We start from the raw sequence: 20938 nt of genomic DNA, 5'->3' as shown, positions 1-20938 counted from the left end.
GGGAAAAAGGTAGTTTAGTTTGCATGTTCCCAAAAATAACTTTGAATTTCAGGCAAGATGAACAACTCTGGAGGTGATTACAAAAATATACAAAATAAATAAGGTTGTGTTGGAGTTCTGGATAGAACTGTACATGAAGCTGAGATATTGGAGAAAACTTAATAAATTGAGTAAAACTCAGTCGTGGACTGGTTTTAGGAAGGTGTTGGTGAAGCTTAAGAAGGCACCTGGGCTGATGGCCATGTTAACTCAGATAGTTATTTAATCTTTTCAAGATATCTGGGATTTCATATCATTGCTAATTTTCAGGTGAGGACCTTAAAGCCCACACAACTAACATGGCAAGGCCAGTATCTCACCTCAATTCTAATTCTAATTCCTAAAAATGTGGCATATGTTGGCTGCATGTGTTGGGAGAGAAAGGGTAAATGGAGGGGGAGGGGGCTATTTTGCACTTTTGATCTAAGAGATGTGGGCTATATTGGTAAATGGATATTTTTAAATTCCAACATTATGGATTTATCTACATTAACTGTCATTAATTGCAAACCTAATAATTTAAACTAATACTTTTATTCTGAAGGAAGAAAATGTGAGATAAAATTAGCTTTAATGTCAAATAGCAGTGAACTGTTATATAAGAGTAGAGGATTATGAAGTAGCAATATCATGAGGGTGAGCCTACTCATAGCTAATTAAGCTGAATTATGAATACTGGCCTTCAATTTAATCTTGTGGTCTGCTGTTACTAAAACAGCACACTCATTTGAAAACACACTAGTTATCATCTTTAGAAAATGATTTAGTCACTGTTTTCATATATTTATGTAAACCATGTCTGTTTAATTATTATTAAGGTAGAAAGTTCAAGAAAACCTAAATAATCTGTTATGAAAATTTATAATTTAAACTGAAGGAAAATATATTTTTAATTCTATTTCATGTAATTTTTAAGAATTTTGAAAAATTTTAAAAGTTGAGGAGAGAAACCTTCTAGAAATCCATGTCTCTTATGTACCATATGTGCATATAACTATATTATGTATATATGTATGCTTTTATGAGTATTTGAATGGATGTGTGTATATATTGAATATATATGTGTAGGTACTATACCTGTATATATTTAATAAAATACACATGAATATACGTACATGTATACATACACTTATATAAACACATTCACAAACATGTATTAAATAATTATGTGATTTATTCAAGGCATTATTTGAATAAATTTAATTTTAGAATAATTTTAGATTTGCAAGAATATTACAAAAATAGTTCATAGGGTTTTCATAAATCCTATACCGAATTTCTCCTATTTTTAACATTTTACATCATATGGTGCATCAGCCAAAATTTCTGAACCAATATTAATACATCATTATTAACTAAAATCCATCATCTATTAAGATTTCCTTAACTTTCTACGTAATGTCCTTTTTATCTGTTTCAAGATTCCATGCAGTATATTACATTACATTTTGTTGTCATGTCTCCATAAGCTCCTCTTGGCTGGGACAGTAACTAGGCACTCTACCATGGTTTAACCTTCACAACAACCTGAGGTTGTAGGTACATTTTAGAGATGAGAAAATCATGGCTTTCAGGCATATTAAATAAGAAGCTATGGGAATTTAACTTCATTTGATCTGATTTTTTAAAATATTTTTTTATTGTTTTCAGAGAGAGGAAGGGAGAGGGAAAAAAGGCTAGAAACATCAATGCTGGGAGAATGTGATAATCATTGATCGGCTGCCTCCTGCAAGCACACTACTGGAGATGAAGCCTGCAACCTGGGCATGTGCCCTGATTGGAAATAGAACCCTGATCTGGTTCATAGGTAGATGCACAGCCACTGAGCAATACCAAATGGGCTCGCTCTATCTGATTTTTTATCAATTCTCTTTATACCTCAGTCACATTTATTTCTATATTTTTACAAAAAACTAAGAGCTAATATAATGAAGAAATATTGAACTTCATCTAATCTTTTAAGAAGGCACAAGGTAAAGATATATGCAAAAATAGAGTGATGGGTTATGGTTTTTGTAATTAAAAAAATTGATTGTGTATTTAACATTATATACACATCAGTGTTAGCGTCAATGATTACGGGTGGTCAGTGATGATGATTCCACAAAGTCCTGAGATCTTTTAGTCTCTCTTGTCAGGGGGACCAGACACACATAGCTATGGCCATGAGTGCTGAAACTGAAGACCCATTTCTTCTTGGCTTTGAGTTAATGGGGCCGCCTATCTTGAGAGGACCCACAGGGTCTTGGGCAATGAGCACTTTAATGGTGATCCTGAGACTGGTGACTTGGGTACTTTCCTTTCATTTCCCTGAATTTCTGGATGCTACGGTCTTAATGTCTGTGTGTCCCCACAATGCATATCTTAAAATATTGTCCTCCAAATATGATGGTCTTGGGAGGCGGGGCCTTTAGAAGATGGTAAAGTCATGAGGGATAAGCCCTAAGGATTCATACTTTGTAAAAGAGAATCCACAGTGATCCCTTGCTCCTCCCACCCAGAGAGCACAAGAAGGTTCTGGCTGTCAACCAGAAGAGTATTCTCACTGGCTGGTGCCTTAATCTTGGGCTCCCCAGCCTCTGGAACAGTGTGTAATAACTTCTGTTGCCTAAAAGATACCTAGTCTGTGCTAGTTTGTAATAATGTCCTGAACAAACCCTCCAAAGATCCTGACATATTTTAGAAAGGATTGAGACTCCCACCATAGGACTGAGAAAGAATATCTTATCATCTCTGTGAGTCAGTTATAAATCAAATTTAGTGTATTAAAGTAATACAGATACAAAGGTTATTTTCTCAGTATCATATTATGATGCAGACATATTTTATTTTGATAAAATCATAATTTTGACAGATATTGAAGAAGATATTTATTTAAGTATCTTTCCAAGAATGTGTTATAAAACATAACTAACATGCAAAAATCAATTTTAAGGGTCCTTGCACTCGTTTTTTTTTTAATATATGTTTAGTATGGAAAAATATCAGAATATATCATAGGTATTAATGATAAATATTGGTTAACTAGTATGAAGCCTACATGTGTTTATGAAGGACAGTGTTTAAGGTATTTCATAACAGGAGGCATAAATGAAACAAGATGAAAAAAATCACTGCTTTAAACCCGTTTCTTTGCTTTAATACCCCTAGAGATGTAAAATTCACTACCTATCAAACAACTCAATTTTGTAAATAAACATAAGAGCATTGTCCTTTTTATGAGCTGAAATATACTTTCCTATTATTTATTTCTTTTACTCCCCCTTTAAGCATTACACATATGCATAATCTTTCCACTTCATTTTAGTCTATTAATTTACTTGAAAAGTTATTTTCAAGATTTTCTTACCTTGACTATGTGTTTATCTTTCATTTGACCATTTATAAAAACAAAGTATTTCTGTCTCTCATAATCCTAACTGGTCTTGCTTTTCTATATTCAGTCCTGTATAATAACAGTCTAATATGCTAAGCATCTGACCATTCAACCAGTCGCTATGACGCTCACCATCAGGGGACAGACTCTCCAACTGGTAGGGTAGCTTACCCTGCTGGGGGTCAGCCAATCAGGACTGGGTGAGATGGACCCAACCCGCCCTGGAGCCCTCCCTCAGTGCCTCCACAGCCAGCCAATCTCCCTTGATCTCTCCCAGGTTGGCAGCTACAGTCAAGCACTGGTGAAGTTCCTTGTCCTGGCCTGCAGAAATTGGGCTGAAACCAGCTCTCTGACATCCCCTTAGGGGTCCTAGATTATGAGAGAGCACAAGCCAGGCTGAGATGCCTCTAGTAAATATATAATTGTAGAAAAAGTTACCATGATTACCCAGCCGTAAAGACTCAGTGGTTGAGTGTCGACCTATGAACCAGGAGGTCAAGATTCAACTCTTGTTCAGGGTGTATCCCTGGGTTGTGGGCTAGATTCCCAATGTGGAACATACAGGAGACAGCTGATTGGTTTTCTCTCATCATTGATGTTTTTATCTTTCCCTTTTCCTTCTTTTCTGAAATAAATTTTAAAAAAATATTTAAGGTAAACTCACCATGACTTACAAACTAAAGGCTTTGTGATATCTGTCAGAATTGTCTATCATTGCAGACGCTTGCACACAGAATGAAAATGTGAGCTATTAATCAGTACAGACAATTGGAGGGGGAATACATATTCTCTGGAAAGCAGTGTGAATGCAGCATCTTGTGGAAATCACAGTTGTCACCATTATCGCTTGTCAGGATCAGGCATATGATCCTACAGAACTTGCCACTTAGAATGTGTTTAATGAAGACCCTGTGTATGCCTGAACGTTGAGTAAAAGGAGAAGCAGGAGCAAATAGAGAATTGCCATACAAAACCTGACTGTTAGTTCCAATTTACATCCCTCTACTCCTGGTACTCAGGGTTTAACAGGGACACCTCAGAGCTACTGCTACTATAGGCAAGCAAATCCAGGAGTGGTAAGTAGCTGGGTCACTTGACTTCCCAAATATCTCTATTTTGTAGCTGATGGACCATGGCCCACTTTCCACAGCCAAGTTTATCTCTGTAGTAAGGCATCAATACAATTTAGTGCCACGGCAATTTGTATTGGATCAGTCACATGCAGGCTAAATAGAGCAGAAATTTTGACATAATAATGACACATTTACATAATAAAATACAAAAAAATTCTGTCTATTGGCCTAAAATAATTTGACATTTCACTCTGCTTACTAGAATAGGCCAGATTGCCAATTTTCTTTTTAATGTTGAAGGGCTGATTTCCTTCTCATTAATTAAATCTCCAAAGTCTTTGGAATTAGGCCGTCAGGTTTTATAAACAAAGCAAAAGGCGTTCTAATTTCTCAGGGTGAGTATCCTGAAATTTAAATTATAACTCTAGGTGAGCACTGTGGTTGTGCCTTGACTATTTGGACATAAACTGCAGAAAGGAGAGAACACGATTTCTATTGCTCTTAGAGAAAAGAATATGGAGGGTCTATTGGCAGCAAAGTATCTTTCAGTGAAAGCAGGGCAATGAACCTGTAGGAATCAAAGGACTCTGTAGGGAGAATAGGGACAGTCCCATTAGAAGGTTTCATGTTTAAATTTATGAAGTCACCAGAACACAGTACATTTTCATTAATTACTCTTCAATCTGAGATGTCTTTGGTTCTAAAACTTCATGGTAAATCATTGCATATGATTAGAATATCATCCTGAGATTGAACCAAACTAGCAAGCATTTAGCAGGTGTGTTATATAGAGCATGTCCCTAAAAATGTATACACAAAATTTGAATCATTATAAAGTCAGTGTTTGTTAAATACAGTTTATTTTTTAAAAATTGAGCTATCAGCTGTATATATATATATATATATATATATATATATATATATATATATATATATATATGATGTACTGTATATGTAATATACTGAGCACAACGTAGGAGGCAGAAGAAATAGAAATTTACAGTTTACTAGGAGTCCCAGGATGTGATGCCTGCTGTGGCCAATTAAAGGTATTATAAAACAAAAGTATTAGAGGGTATGACAGAATGTGTATCGTAGAAAATAGAAAACTTTAATGGCCTTAAGGAAAATGTAGAATGCAAATTGAGAAAAAGAAGAGAGGAGGCCTTTGGAATGAGATTTTTTAATATTAGTCACATTTCCAAAATTACTTGACCCTAAAAATCATTTGGGAGTATCTTAGTTTGTGCAGGCTGCAATGACAGAATGCCACCTGTGGGTAGCATATAAGACAGAAATTTATTTTTCACATTTCTGCAGGGTGGGAAGTTCAAGATTCAGGTGCCAGCAGATTCAGTGTCTGGTGAGAACCTGATTTCTTGTTCATGGAGGCCCTTTTATCACTGTGTTCTCACAAGAAGGAAAGAAGTCTGCTGATTTATCAGAAGAGCCAACAGTCTTGAGGTTTAGTTACCAGTTGCTTCTTATAAATGGTGGATAGCCACAGCAAAGAAAAAGAGAGTCCTTTGTTCTTATAGGTAATATTTATATTTTTATTGTTTACTCTGTGGAGAGGTGCTCCAGTGCCGGAAGCCAATTCCAGTATGTCATAATTGCAAGAGTTTCATCAAAAAGTTGATGGAACTTGGGGACTCATATGTTATTGCCTGCTGGGAATGGCAAAAGGCATTTCCCCAAACCTAAAAAGGGTGGTTGCTTGCTGCCAGACAGCTCAGGGCATCTTAATCTACATGTTATTGCCTCCTCCTAGCTAAATACTTGAACAGCCAGAGGTAATTCCCCAACTTGACAATGGATTCTGTACCTAACCTTACCCTTTGATGTGTATATATCTCCACCTTGCCTTAGGACAAATTGTGTTAATAAAAAGCAAGGGGTCCTGAGACAAGGAGATCTTAGTTCCTTTAGCTAAGTCTTCTCTGACTCTCTATTTGCCTTTCAAAATTATGTTTCGTCTCTGGACTCTTGATTAATTTACACACAGACCCTTCTCCAGATTGCTAAACCCTTCTAGATGATGGATCAAGACCACTGGCATTAATCCAGTAAATACTGATTATAAGTTCTGATGTCAGATAATCATAATGTTATGAATTTTAGAAAGGTGCAATACTGTGATTTATACAAAATATATATTTGATCATTCATAGAACTAAAAGGTATGTCTCAGATGAATTTGGTCTTGTTCCACAGTTCTTGGCCTAGAGCTCCCAATACCCTAGCTCTTGACTGATAGGGTCTTTCTGCTGCAAGGGTTCAGGAATATGGAGAAGGGCTGTGCATAAATGGATTGAGAGACTAGATAAAAAAATACAAATTTGGGGCTCATGGGACTTCCAGGGGAGGCTCCACTTTCTAGTGAAGTGGGCTCCCCAAATGTCTGGACCCACAGTTTTTTAATCCCACATTTTTCCCTTTAGCAAAGCAGATATAAATATCAAAGGTAAGGCCTGGTAAACAATAAAGGATTATCATGTTAGGGGAATTGCCCTCAGTTGTTTGGCAATTGGTAATAATATTCAGATCTTCAGCCCTGCTGAAAATGTCCATCAGCCTTCTGATGAACTTCTCGCATTTATTATATTAACTACTGCTCTTAGTCTCCAGCAGTTGACAGAGATTGAAGTGTCTCTTTTATGTTAATGAGGTGACTTTTAGACTCCACCTAAGGATGGGAGCTAGTTTCCAACGGAACCATACAATTAGAGAGTTGGAACTTTATAGTTCTACTTCTTGACCTCTGGGGAAGGGAGAGAGGCTGGAGATGATTTAATCAATCATGCCTATGTATGAGGACTCCTTTGACCATCCATCTTAAAGGCCAGGATTTGGAGAGCTGCTGGGTTGGTGAATACATGGGGATCTGGGAGATTAGCATTCTTGGAGAGGCATGGAAGTGCTGTACCCTTTCTTGTACCGCCCCTATGCATTTCTTCCATCTCTGTTCCAGAGTTATATCCTTTTACAATAAACCAGGAATCCATGTTTAAAAGGTTCCTCTGAGCTCTGTGAGCCACTTTAACAAATTAATTGAACGTAAGGAAAAGATCATGGGAACCTCTAATTTATAGGCAATTGGTCAGAAATGCAGGTAACAACCTGGACTTTGGCTTGTCCTCCTGAGTCGGAGGGGGTTGTTGGAACCTACAGATTGTAGCTTGTCTGTCAGAAGCACAGGTAGCCTCGACTTGTGACTGCTGTCTGAAATGGCATGCTGGAGCGGTCTGGTAGGACTGAGCCCCCAACCTGTGTATTCTGATGCTACCTTTGGGTAGATAATGCCAGGATTGAGTTGAATTCTCAGACACCCTGCTGGTGTCCTAATTGGTGTTGTATGGGGAGCTCCCTCTCACAATCCCTCCCACACAGATGTATTAGAATTGAATCCAGGGAACCACAGAGAAGAGGATATGCAAATATTTTACTTTTTAAGTATTGTGTTTATTTTAGATTTTTGCTAGATTTATTTTATTTGGTTTGGGGATTTTTTTCTGTATCCCTACGCTGTGAAAAGTTTATTTTTTCATTATGATTTTATGTTTAATTATGTAAATGTATAATTTGTACCTAAAATTTTACATGCAGTAGTCTGATTAATGTTAAGGTGGTAAATTGGGAACAATAACAACCATTGTTGCATTTCTTGCGTTGCCCCATAATGGATTAGAAAGTATTTTTAACATATTGCTCAATGATGTCTCTCGTGTTTAATTTACATTTTTTACATTTCTATTTAAGCATAACCATGAATGCAGCTTCCTTCTCTTGTATTATAAAATGTCATCGACTTTATGAACCATAACAGGACCCCTTTATAGAAATAAAGAAAAATTTTTACTAATTTGTCACTGTAACAAGAATGAGGGAGAAATATATCTGTGCAGGAAAAAAAAAAGTAGATTTTTTTTTAACTATAGGCCCATAGCATATAAAATAAAATATTTGCAGTTTTGTTTTTAGATTGTATAAGCTCAATTATTTTCAATAAATCTATGTTATCTGTACAAAGTTGTGACTTCGTAAAGAATTCATGTGCTGTAACTAAATAGGCACCATACGTTTGTTACAATTGAGATTTTGTTTCTCAGAATAGGCAAACCTGAATATTTCATGATATGATGATGGACTTAAAGTAACATTTTAAAAGATATATTTGCATGTCAGGCAGCATGCTAAAGAGAAATATATCCCATGTGATGTGACTAATAACTAATGATCCAATCAGAGCTGGTATATTTTTTGATGTCTTTATTTCTAAACACAATATCATGCTTCATCAGCACCCCCCTCCATTCATATTCCTCCTTATCCAAGGTTTATGTTTTTTAGGGAGCATTTCAAGCTACACATTTAGCTTAACACCCACACTTAGATTATAGATGATGAAAAGGAAAGTATTTCAGGAACCAGCAGAAAAATAATCATGATATGTGGCCAGATACTTCATTTCATACACAGTTGCCTTCCAACACTGTAAAATTCCTTCTGTGTCAGAAAGTTTGAAAGACTAGAAATTCCCAAGCTTATCTACCAGCAGGGTTTTTATTAGAGTTAGCTGATGAGAAGAACTTGCATGATATAAAAGTAGAATAAAATAAATAAGCCATTATTCTATGTGAAAGCTTACAGCAGGCATGTGGCATATGTCTATGATGGATGTGAAGTTTTACCAGGACTGTTCAAGCATCTCCCCAAAAGTTATGCCCTCTGTTGCTTCAGAAGCTACCAACACCTGTGATGCCTCCTTTAAGATTTTTGCACTTCCTAATTTTCTTAAAACCAGGTCCATCTTTCCTCACCTTTGTTCTCTCCGTTTTTCTCATTATAGTTTAGGTTTCAAATTGTTACTTGAAATAGATGGAGGGGCTCATGCATAAATGAATAGTGAGACAGAGGAAAATCAAAGTAATATGATGTCAAAAATCCAGTATTGAAATAAAAGTAACCTGGCCCGTAAGGAAACATTGATGCAAACAATGAGCAAGGAAAAAAAAAAAAAGATGATGCAGAGTGATTTGAGGGAGTGTTGGGTAACGAAATTCTCTACTAAACATTTTAAAGCAACGCTTAATAATATATAGGAGAGATAAAAGACAAGATGGAGAATGCTGATCTGAGGTTTTGTATTTCTAGCAAGTTCCTAGATGTTGCTGACCTATCGGGTATCACATTTGACAGATGCTACTTTAGTGGTTGCTGTCGGCATGTGGATTTTTGTAGATGATGCAGTCAGCACTTAGATATAAGTTTAATTTAGTTCTCTGTGTCCATCCCCCAGATTCTCTGTACTGCAATCCTAATAATTCATATTGCAACTTCTTCAGATAACTTGATTTTGCTCAGAAATGGAGACAGCCAGAAGTACTTGGTAGCGTTTGTCCCTCCAGCCCCACCTATATACAGTGATTTATCAAAAATTTAATATGAAAGCACAGCTCTTTCTTTGAAGTAGGACAGACTCTTTGCAATTTGCACGCTGGAGCTTCCTGTGATATCAGACTGAGATAGGGCATCCACTTAAAATGATATCCCTTGCTCAACTACTGTCCTTTCCGATCCTGCTTCCATTCTCTCTCATGGTTCTCTTTGGCTAACCTCCTTTTAAGTGGACATATACCCTAAAACTCCAGAACTTGTAGCATCTGGTAGACTCTAGTATCTGTTTTTGCACCTCTTAGTTATCATCATTTATTCCTGTCATTATATCTGATAAATTTTGATTGAATGTTGGACATCGTTTGACAACACACACACACACACACACACACACACACACACACACACACACACCACAGAAAACATAACAACTCTCCAGTAAAGTATGGCTATTTAAATTAAAAATTAAGTTACAGGAGCCACCTTTCAAATGTTCAATAACTACATGTGGATGTGGCTATACTTTTGGACTGTGCAGGTTCTACAATAAAAGAAAGTTTTATTGAAAAGGGCTATTCTTCGGTGGATATTATCTTTCTACAATGAGGGTTTATATATAGCTTAATTTTCTTAAGATATATCATTTTTTGCTTCTCCCATACTCCCAAATGTGTCCCATATGAAGGTCTCAAATAATAACTTACAGTCTCAGCTCTAATCTTTGCATTCCCAATACAACAGAATTGTCGAAAGCTCTTAGTTTCATTGCATATTAGCTGCTACATTTTGCTTACATCCTAAAAGCCTCATGCACAGTCTAAGAAAACAGAAAGATCCTTTTTGGAGGAAAAATAAAACTAATACAGATTTATCTTCACTTCTCTACAGTTCTTTTTTCCTATGTATCTTCTCCTTTCAAATTTCCTACCTTAGTGGCCCTGAACTTCAACTTTCTCTGCATTTCCCCATGACTCTAAAAAGACACGAAGCTTATGAATTCCATTTGGTGGCTCAGTCCCCTCTTAGGAATTGATGCACATACTTCAGAGAAGGTTGAGCATATTTCAGACATTTTAAAAAATTTTCTCTGATATTTCGACCTTTCAATTCCTGACTGCCCTGTATGTTCTTTGTCTTTATTTAATGGCTTATCTATGCTAATCTCACTTTGTTTTCCTCCACTCATTCTTACTTAAATTCTTAAATTTGTAGCTAAATATCTTTCATTAATTTTGAAAAACTCTCAAGCATTTTCTTCTTGAAATATTGGTTCAGGCTTATTTCATCTCTCTTTTCTTCCCACATCTCCAGTTATCCAGATTGGGCTACCTTACTAATAATCTACATTATCCTCTCTTTAGTATTTATTGCCTCTTTTCATGTCCTTCCTTCATTCTGAATATTTTCTTTAAATATTCTTTTAGCACATTATAGTCAAGCACCCACAACTATATTTCAGTCAATGATGGACCACATATGTAACCATTGTTCCATAAGATTAAATTGGAGCTTATAGCCATGGCAATGTAGGATGTGCATTACTCACAATGCATTATCTTCAATGCATCACGTGTGTGTTTACAGTGATGCTGGTGTAAACAAAGGTACTCTCCTGCACTGCCAGTCATATAAAAGCATAGCACATACATTTATGTACAGTATGTGATACTTGATAATTCTAATAAATGACACTATTACTGCTTTCTGTATTTACTATGCTATACTTTGTGTCATTATTTTAGAGTGAGTCATTGCTACTTATAAAAAATTTTTGCTCTGAAACAGTACATCATGCCACACTAACAATAGGATTGTACCTCACATGTTTGCCACATCTCATGATTCCATCATTTTCTCTTGTGCTTGTTTTAGTCTTGTCTGATTTTGTGCATGCTATACAGACTTGTAGCCTAGAGTTAATAGGCCAGAATAGATAGCCCAGGTGTGTTAAGCTATATAATCTTGATTTATATAGGTACACCCTATGATGTTGGCACAACCACCAAATCACCTAACGATGCATGTCTCAGAATGGATCCCTATCGTTAAGTGGTGCATGACTATATTCTTTCCTCAGCTCAGTCTATTCTCTTGTTAAACTCATTTATTTTTATTGATTTTCATACATTCCAGTTCTCAGCTATTTTTCCCCCTACTTTCATCTTCTTATGTGTTAAATATTATCTGGACTAATTACATGAGATAAATCTTTGTCTCGGGATTTTAACCTTTCAAGATTTCACATGCTTGCAGTGGCTCCACCCCCTGTCCAATTTTCTTTTTCTCAGGATAGACCAGTGGTTGGCAAACTGCTGCTCGAGTCACAGTTTGCTGCTCTGTTGGTTAATGTGTTTGGTGACCACTGGGATACGGACTTAATCACAAGGAACAACAACAGCCTGTAATTATTGGAATCAAGGTCAGTGGTTGGCAAGCTCATTAGTAAACAGAGTGGCAAATCTCGGCTTGCGAGGTGCAGTTTGCCGACCACTGGACAAGTGAGCGCCTTCCCTATGTCAGCCCAACTTCACTGCACATGCACCCATCTTCCCCTTTGCTGATCCCTTTCTCAAGTGAGTTGCTGGGATGGCCTGGCACTTCTTCCTGATGAGGCTATCCAGATGACCATGCTTAATGCCGGTTCTCCTTTCCGCTCTCTTCCTGTCTTAACATTACCTAGCTAACTCTGACAACAACATAAACAGTATGATATTACATTTTAGGGAAAGTATAAAGGGATTAAAAAACAAACAAGAAATAGCTAGTATCCTTTCTTCAGTGGCATCTTCCATTCTCTCACAGAACTCATTGCTAGAGGGATATTTTAAAAGCTGAATTCTTAACCCTTTGTAAAAACATAAGGATAACATCAGCATAATTTTTTTAAAGACTGGCTTGCCATCCTATAACAGTGTTGTATTTTTGTGTGTGTGTGTTTCCCTCCACCCCTCCAGTGGAGGTGTGAAGTCAATGGCAGCTTCATAGCTTTGTATTGGATGTCTTCTGAGCATGGACTACATCAGTTTCCTATGGAGCTTGACAAAGGAGAAATTTTGGCAATGAGAAGAGCCTCTGGCATTTTAGAAAGAGAAAGTTACATATATGCCTCAGAAATAGCAAACATCTCACCTGCCAAACCAGCCCTGTGGTGCACATACTTTTGTATTGCAAGCCTACCTTTCTCAAACTCAATGCAGAGAGGCAACCAGTGGAGTACTTTCTGGCTTACAGTATTTCCCTTTAACCAAAAAACCCATGACCTTCATCTCTCAGGGAAAACCTGCCACCTCACTGATTCTCATTTAAATGCAGATTTCCATGTCCTTGTATAAAAAAGCAATACTTTGAAGGTTTTAAGAAACAAAGCATTACAGTGAAATGTAAGTATGAATGCTTATTATCAGGGATCACAAATATGAATAGTGTACATGGACACAATTCTTTTTTAAAATAGTAACTAGTGCTGTTTGCCGTGTACTCTGCTACGCATTTTACTTGTTGTTGCTAACCTTAAGGATAATAGGATGTATTATTTCCATTTTACAAATGAGAAAACTAGAAGTTAAGTAACAGTCCCCAAGGACTATAGCCAGTAAGTGGTAGATATGGGCTGCTAATTCCAGTCTGCCTACTTCCTAAATCTATGTTCTCTCCATTATATTTTGTTGTCTAAACCTTAATTACTAAACAAAACAACACAAATCAATTGGCACCTGCGACTTGTAAGAAATACATATATTTAGTTCTTGTTCACAATTCCTAGCTCACAGCTCCTAAAACCCTTGGAATTTCCTAAGTGAGGGGATGCTAAAGGTATCTTTTATTATGTTAACAAGATGGTTTTTGGACACCACCCTATACAGGAAAACCATCCAAGTTATGGAAGAAGAAGAAAACTTTTTGTCCCAATGGCTTCTGGGGAAGAGAAGGATACTGGAGGTTGAATCAGTCCCCAAGGTCTAATCACATACAATATAATGAAAACTCCATAAAAACAGCAAAGAGTGGGTTTCAGAGGGCTTCTGGGTTGGTGAATACTTGGAGATTTGGAGAGAGTGTTACCCCTAGAGAGGGCATGGAAGCTCCCCCCGCTTTTTGCCATACCTCACCCTTTCATCTCATCTATCTGGCTATTCCTGAGTTACACAGAAGGTTAGGAAACCTGCAGGAACCATAAAGCTTCTATATGCCATTGCTCTGGGTCCCAAATTCCATGAAGACAGAGCCTCTTTTGTTCAGGGCCTTATCCTATGTATCTTTCCATGTGGCTGTTGATTGTATTCTTTAGTCTCCTTTGCACTAATCCAGTAATCTAGTGAGTGTATTGAAATATAGTAGCAACCGTACTTTGGTAAAAACTGCTGTTTGAATTTTAACCCTTTTGTCTGGCTTCTGCACCTGATTAAACACAGGATATTTACCTTAGCTTTCAGGTGGAGACCTGGAGGCTAAGGCAATTTTCCCTTGCCTGGGACCAGGACCACAGGAGATTGATTCCCACTGACTCAGTAACCTTCAGAGATAGAAACTGTAGATAACTTTCAGAGATAGAAACTGTAGATAACCTCTGATCTCTGTTTCCGTGTTATCAGCTATCACAAGATAGGGCCACATTCCAATGTCCAGCAGGATGTGACTGGAAAAGACCCTGTAGGATGACCCCAGTCTTTAGAATGTAGTCTTTAGGATTTAGAATTTAGAACAAAGGAAAATTCCTGTGGTTTGAGCCTTTAAAAGCATTGGCTACACCTGAAACAGTGCGGTCCTGTGGAGTCCACCTGTGTGTGGTGCTCTTGCGGCTGTCCTGGCCAGATTTTCAATAAATCCTTGCCTGCTTTTTTAATCAATCAGTCTCTGGTGATCTTATTTTGAACCCAGGGTTCGACCCCATAACATGTGTAACAAAGTTAATGCTTGGTCTCTCTGCCTCCAATTTATTCAAGCCTGCTTTGTTCCCATGGCCTTCAGGCTAATAGATTATGCTTAGTCTTACATATAGACATGCTAATCATTGGAAGAATTCTGCTTGCAGCTTCAGTTTTACAAAAAAAATCCCCTTCCTTATCAAAGATTTGCAGAACCTCCTGACTGGACTCATATCAAGTAGAGTCAGCAATCTTCCTGGGACACCTGCTGGTACCAGGTGTCTGCAGTGATCAATCATCTTTTGCCCCTCCCATATTCCCTTCCCTGACATAAAAGAAGCCTGAACTCTGTACATTCTAAAGACGGGTTTCAAGGTTAGGTCTCCCATTTTCTCAGTAGGTACCTTCATGATCGATAAACCTTTCTGTACTGCAAACTGAAGTTCTGAGTTATGGCCATCAGGCCCACAGACTTTGGAACAGTAAAAAGTAAATGCATTTCTTGAATTCTGTGAGCCACACTAGCAAATTAATGGAACCCAAAATAGAGGTCATGGGAATCTCTGATTTGTAGCCAGTCAATGAAAAGTGCAGGTTACCAACTGGGCTTATGGTTAGCATCTGAAATAGAGGGTGGTCTTGTGAGACTGGGCCCTTTATCTGTGGAATTTGATTGTAGTCAGGTAAAAGATTGAACTGCTAGCTACACAACAGCCAATAATTGGAGTAACAAGAAGTTGGGGCAAGGAAAGTGACTTTACTCAGAAAACTAGCAAGCTGAAATGATGCAGACCAGTGATCTGAAGAGCTGTTTTGAAAAAGTACAGAATTCAGGCGTTTTTTATGCCACAGAAATGGGGGAAAATGGGAGAAATTTGAATATAGATATGTTTATGAGAGATTGATTTAAATTCCTTTAATATATACTCAGACCTCGGATTGCAGGATCAATATGATAATTCTTTTTAACTTTTTAAGGAAATTCCATACTGTTTTTAGGGTGTGTACTGATTTACATTCCCACCATCAGTACATAAGAATACAATGGGTGAACTAAAGAATTCAATGGAGGATTTCAACTGTAGCAGAGAGAGACAGTGAACTAGAAGACAGGTAAAATGAAACTGTCTAATCATAGAAGTGAAAAAAAGAAAAGGAATTAAGAAAGCTTAAAGAAATTATGAGTTACCTCAAACACACACGCATAAAAAAAATGTATAATTGATATCCCAGAAGGAAAAGAAAGAGGAAAAGTGGTAGTTCACCCACTGTATTCTTCAACTCCAAATGCTTGTTGAACATCTCAATTTGTTCTTATCTTGTTTTCCTGACATTATTAAATTGCTTATTTGTGTTCTCATGTTGCTCTCAGAGCATCTGTAGAACAGTTAGTTTGACTTATTTTTCTGACAATTCCTGAATCTCTATTATTTTTTTTTTTTTACAGGGGGTGAGGGGGGAGAGATGGTTCCTAAAGGCTTACTCTATTCCTTTGGTGGACACATGTTTTCTGGATTGTCTGTGACCCCTGTAGCCTTGCATGGGTGTCTTTATATTTGAAGGGAGAAATAGTCATGTCTTTCAACTTTTATGGACTTTAATAAGGGAAGCCTTTCATCTGTGAATGCTGATTTATGCTGTGACCCTGGATCTAGTGGTTCAGGGTACCATGCGTAGATGTGGGTTTCAGCACTGAATCCAGTGGGGCATTATATCTCTTCAGTTTAGGTATCTGTGATCCACAATATGGTCTTTGGCCAACACTGTAGGGGGAGATGCACATTGGCTTTAAGAGCTGTTGGAGCCCAAGTGTTGCCTTCAAGTCTGTTTACAAGGAACCAGCGTAGGCAGTGCTGGTGGTGGAGCTTGTGGTACATACACACTCAGCTGCAGGTGCCTATGCAAAGGCAAGGGCTAGGTTAAGACACACTTACTATGATGGGACTAGATCAGGTAGCAAGGACCAGAGCCAACTATGGGCTCACTGGCATCTGTGGAGACCCTGGCTATCAGTGTTTTCCTATGGTTGCACATTCTTGCACTGGGTGTGAATACTGCAATGAGAGTTGGGGTTAGGATGGGAATGTGTAGGTACATGGCTTTTGTGACTCGTTACAGGTGGGGAAAGTGGTGGAAAAGTTAGTGACAAAAGGCAAAGCCTGATTTAGATATACAAGCATCTGTGGGAGTCCATGTGTTGTCCTATGGCTGCACACTCCTTCCCACCATCACCTCATGTGTGCACACTGCAGAGGAGGCCAGATAGATGTTCTGGCAGGTGTTCAGCTGGAGGAACTAGCCACAATCAGAGCACAGTGGTGGGGTGAGCCAGGGGGAGTGCCTAGGCTGGTGTTTTGTACTGCTGCAGCTGCAGAAGCCTGATATGGCTATAAGGGTGGTTGCTGGGCTTTTGTGGAGGGAGGGGGGGCAGGAAGGGACTCAAGTGGCTGGGGTCTCATACTTGTGCAGCTGCTGATACTTCAGATGGTTGCCAACATGGATCCTGGGCTCTGGTGCAGGTGGTGGAAGAAGGGAGTATGAAGGGTATCTGGTGGCTGGTGACCGCAAAGGCATTTATCTATGAGACAAAAGATGGGGAGCTCTGTAGAGGACCCGTGGAGGTTATGCTGGTCATTGGCTTCCTTAGTGGGACATTTGCCGTATTTGTCTGCAGAGCAGGTTTCTGTGAACCGCACCTGCTAATAATAGCCTCTGCTTTGCTTTCTTGTTTCTAGCGAGTTCAATGCAGCTCAGCTTTGCTGGTCTGGGTGGCATGAAACAGAAAGGGGACCTTCACACTGCCCGGAGAGACTGGAGAAGTTGATTGTTTGCCTGCTCTTCATTTTCTTGTGAGAGGAACTCCTTGGGGCTGGTAAGTTTCTTCTTTCTACTGAACAATGCTGGCTTGTTGGATGGGATGATGCAGACAGAATGAAGTTGTCTTCCTTTTCTTCTTATGCAATTATTGCTGTGTGTGTGTGTGTGTGTGTGTGTGTGTGTGTGTGTGTATGTGTGTGTGTGTGTGTTGTATTCCACAGTTGCTAAACTTCACCAGGAGATACTAGAGGTCTCTCAGAGTTGTTTCATTATCTGCAGATAACTGGGTTCAATTGTTGACCTTTGTTGGGGACTTCAACAAAGTGGACTTCAACACAGCTGGCTTCTCCTGTGTCACTATTTTTGTGGGGGGATGTTAATCTTGCTTGTAGTTACTTATCTGAATACGCATAGATATCTGGTAGACCTTCAGTCATTTGAAGGTTCACCTGGGCTCTATGCAGATGTTGGTTGGATTGGTGTTGGCTATTGGTTGGATGCTTATCTGGGACTTTCAAACAGCAAGCCTGTGGGTGGCTCCTTTAAGTTTGAAGCTTATTCTAGAGTGGGCTCTGGGTTTTAAGAGGCAGTGGTCTAGGAATAAGATTTTTCAGAATTGTGCACTTTAAGAAGAAGGAAGGAGAATCTGCCAAGTTTGGTGAGGGCTGTTTCTACAATGGGCACATCATTATCTCTGCCATATTGTATTGGCTTAAAGCTGTCACTAGCTGCCCACAGTCAAGGGAGTGGAGAGATGGACTAATGAACTCAACCCCTTAGTGGGAAAGTGGCAAGATCACATTGCTGAAGTGTATATGAAATGGTAGATGTGGCAGCCACGTGTGGAAAATACAATGTGCAGCAGCTGAGATACTGGATTATTCAAATATATTTCAGAGGTGCTGGGGAGTTTTGAGAAGAGAAAAGGTACCATATCTGATGACTTAGAGTTATTTTGTTGACACACACTTTAGCGGTGCAGTGTAGAGAAATTGAGATCAATTAAGAAGCTATCAAAATGATCTATGTGAGAGATATCAGTGGTTTGATTAGGGAAGACTCCTCTGCCTTTTGGTCATTCCTCATCTGCAGGAGTTGGAAGCATTTCCCAATGTGTCTAGCAAGTGAGGACTTTTTCCTGAGCCATTTCCACACGTGGCAATATTTTCTCCAAGGGCGGTTAAGCCTTTTATCTTTGCAGTCTGAGGCCGAGGTAATTTACAGCCCAGAGTCTCTGGGTATTGAAAGCCATGATGGATGTCTTGTTTGTCTTGATTGTACCTGGCCTCTGTTTCAGGCATGCACCACATGACCTGCCTTGTTGATGACTGTGACTCGAGTCGCTAACACTCAGCAGCAGTAAATCAGCTGCAAACTGGTCACCAGCTTTCACTCCTCTGCCATTATTCCTCCACTTAATTAATAAATGACTTTTTTTCCCTTACCTTTTTTTGAGTTTCTCTTTCTTAATTCTTATATATGTCTTCAAGACCCTTCGTATCAATTTAAATCAGAATATGTTCTCTCCCTTATAGTGATGCTGTGTTTGTTTTCTCATCCTTATTCATGTATTTTTATTTAAAATGCTTAATGAAATATAATTATTTAGTTCATCATGATCATGATTTTTCTAGCTGATGTCATGTGATGTAAGAATTGCTATTCTCATTTCACCTTTTAATAAATTACATTTTCAAGTAAACGTTATATCCTCATTTACACATAGCAGAGAGATTCTCAAGATTAAATTTGGAAATAAAGAGGTATAAAAAGATACATCTAGTTTGATAAATATAACTTAGTTACACAACCATTAGTTTATTAAATCTAAATCAAAACAGGAATGTTTTAATTTTTAAAAATTGATTTTAATGTGAGGCAGGAGGAAAGAGAGAGCTAAAGTAAAAGAGAGGGGTAGGAGAGGGAAAGACAGAGACATTGATGTGAGAGAGAATCATTGGCCTGTTGTCTTCTGTATGTGCCTGATCAAACCCAAAACCTGGGGATGTGCCCTGACCAGAAATTGAACACACCACCTGTAGGTGTACAGGATGGCACTCCAACCAAAGTCACAGAACAGGAATTTTAGAAATATAGTTTGGTGTCTAAAATTCATAGCAAATATATGAGTTTATAATGTATTTAAAAGGGGTACAAACTACTTTATTTCTATTATAATATATTTGTGGAATCAGATTTATGAATATTAGAAGTAATACCACAGTTTCTCACAAGTAAACATCATTATAAATTTTAGAAATAACTGGTGACTTGTAACCCAGTCTTTTAATTTAACCATCTAACAATGGAGTAAGGAGGGGAGAAAGCCAGAATTTTCGATGATGTATAGTCTGAAAACCCAGCAATCCTGAATTACTTGTTAAGTAGTGTCAGTATTCTACTTTGGAAAGTTGCTTTCTAATGTGACAAGAATCGAGGTCTGTTAAGGTTTTGTAGAGTTTCTGGGTAGGCATTTTTAAGTAGGTATTTCATAATGGTGAATGCTGATGGTAGAACAGTAGAATATTTTATTCAGAAAGCAGGGGCTTGAAAGAGGAGAAAATTCTGTCATAATAATTTGTGGCCATGGGATTCTGATGAGGACAAAGCTAGTTTTGTAATAGCCATTGCCATATTTTTTTTTTTATGGGCATAAGCTTCCATGCACAAAAGTACTGACATAGGATATTTTATTTCTTTCAATTTAGTTTTTCTGTTTTGTTTTGTTTTTTAATATACACAATGCAATTAGCAAGTGAGAATCTGCCCACATTACACCAGCAGAGAACAGAATAACAGAGCTTTAAATGCATTTCAACACCTGACTTTTTAGTTAATAAAGCTACACGAATGTTAAAATTATACACTCACTTCATGTTTCAGCCAATTAATTTCTGTGAGTTAAATTAACATCTTATAAAAAGCATCTCTCCCCCGACACACACTGTGCTAGTGGATGCCAATCTCACAGGTGAGAAGAGCAACAGTTTTGGGTCACGAGTTTTAAATGTGATGATTTATTTCAAGAAACCATGTTTTGCCCTAGCCGGTTTGGCTCCATGAATAGAGCATCAGCGTGTGGAATGAAGGGTCCCGGGTTTGAGTTCAGTCAGGGGCATGTACCTTGGTTTCAGGCTCCTGGCCTTGGTTGGGGGCGAGCAGGAGGCAACCAATCAATGTGTCTTTCTCACATTGGTGTTTCTCTCTGTCTCGCCCTCCCCCTTCCACTCTCTAAAATGCAATGGAAAAAATATCCTCAAGTGAGGATTGTAAAACAAGAAAAAGAAAAGAAACCATGTCTATTATTGCCAGCTCTTAGTGATTTTAAAAAATAGTTTGCTTGTTTCTTAGTTTTTAAAATTGGTCATCGC

The sequence above is a fragment of the Pipistrellus hanaki genome (genome assembly GCF_964339955.1).
Source record: "Pipistrellus hanaki genome assembly, chromosome: 11".
NCBI classification, from domain to species: Eukaryota; Metazoa; Chordata; class Mammalia; order Chiroptera; family Vespertilionidae; genus Pipistrellus; species Pipistrellus hanaki.
Note: the sequence above shows the minus strand (reverse complement) of the source record.